Source organism: Schistocerca serialis, chromosome 8 (assembly GCF_023864345.2).
Source record: "Schistocerca serialis cubense isolate TAMUIC-IGC-003099 chromosome 8, iqSchSeri2.2, whole genome shotgun sequence".
Lineage (NCBI taxonomy): Eukaryota > Metazoa > Arthropoda > Insecta > Orthoptera > Acrididae > Schistocerca > Schistocerca serialis.
Genome location: NC_064645.1, coordinates 429,821,723 through 429,823,428, shown reverse-complemented (window position 1 = coordinate 429,823,428; position 1,706 = coordinate 429,821,723). Strand labels below are relative to the sequence as shown.

The 1,706-nt window shown below is 40.9% G+C and overlaps 1 non-coding gene across 1 annotated transcript; it reads right to left on the bottom strand.

Moving 5' to 3' along the window:
• Positions 1–853: 853 nt before the first annotated feature.
• On the bottom strand, positions 854–926 carry Trnaa-cgc (transfer RNA alanine (anticodon CGC)). The gene has a single exon. It is a non-coding gene; the product is annotated as a tRNA-Ala (tRNA).
• Positions 927–1,706: the final 780 nt, after the last annotated feature.

The following is a 1,706-nucleotide window of genomic DNA, read 5'->3' as shown; positions in this document are numbered from 1 at the left end:
CTAAATACAAACATTTTATTGTAAATATTTTTTCATGTCTTTATGGCAATATAGCCCCTTCCTCTTAGTCCAGGGAACCGAGTAAGCTGCTCTACAATAGGTCTTGTGCCGGACTACATTCATTTTATATTGATAATCTTTTGTGATACCAGTTTGTTCAACGAATACTTCATGATATTCAAACAATAGTTCGGTCAATTACTTAGCCTCGGAAGTATTAATGCAAGTTGTCTCCTTTATTTTTTCTTGTATTGTTGCCACTTTTTGTTCATTCTTTTTGCTGGATACATCGCTATTTCGGTTTTGACTACATATCTGCGAGTGCTCTTGGTTCAACATTAACATCTTCTGTTTAATGACAGAAATGTGTACCTTTTGCATTAATGGAAGGTCTGCACCGAACTCCCGATTCAACATCAAAGTTATCGGTCGCTGTTGGTGATTAAGATCACACGTCTCCCGGGTAAGACTAATTATACCTACCTTTTCCCGAAGGAACTCAAGTCCAAGTACCACTGGTACTGATAAGTAATCTATCAATAGGAACGTGCATGTCAAGCGATCATTTCCTAAGGTAACTTCCGCCTGTGTCTGGAATTTTATGGTTTGTGTCTTATTTCTCAGTGCTCCAATAACCTTGCAATTTGCGATGGGTAAGATCGGAGGAGGAGGAGGAGGAGGAGGAGGAGGATGTTAGTGTTTAACGTCCCGTCGACAACGAGGTCATTAGTGACGGAGCGCAAGCTCGGGTTAGGGAAGGATGGAGAAGAAAATCGGCCGTGCCCTTTCAAAGGAACCATCCCGGCATTTGCCAGAAACGATTTAGGGAAATCACGGAAAACCTAAATCAGGATGGCTAGGGACGGGATTGAACCGTCGTCCTCCCGAATGCGAGTCCAGTGTGCTAACCACTGCGCCACCTCGCTCGGTCAGTAAGATCGGTAATTTTCCTAGTTGCGAAACCTTCTTGAAAAATTGCATACTCATTACGGATACATTTGCGCCTGTATGGAGCGAATTGTAGTTGGTATCCCATTTATTCTCCCGGTGACACTTGCTTGAATTATTTACTTTTCTAGCTTATCAGAAATGACATGTTGTTGATATACATCATCTTCTAATTTATTTCCATCCTTATATCGAATCATGTCGATATTGTGCTTCTTCGACCTATTGCCTTCCTTGTTGGCCTTGGTCGCCTGGCGAAGGCCTACAGGGACCGCAATTAGTTTGTCGCCTTCTGTGAATTTTGTTTGGTATCAAAAGGTACCTCTGTTATTTTCACATTTTATGAATATCCTGTTGGAGTTGGAGGTTGCTTGCTTGTATCCCACCACGGTGGATATTGGCTGTTTGACATCGGAATTGCTTAAAAGAACCTTGCGACGGTTGCCAATGATTCGTTATCCCCGCTCATATTCTTTGGCTTAGCTTTGTACGGACTATCTGGTCTGTGGTCATTCCGACTTTTTCGGTTATTAATATCACTATGAAAATTTGAGTTCTGATTGTGATGCTGCTTTGGATTACCATTCAGCTGTTGGTATTCTTCGGCTTTCCTATAATCCTTGTTATTATTATCGTTGTAACCACAATCTTGGTTGTATTGGTTTCTGTTACTGCTATTATTGTAATTGCTGTTTCTATAAGATTTATTTTTATTTTGTTTAGGACTAGCTTCGCCCCTATTTCCCTTGTTTGAATTC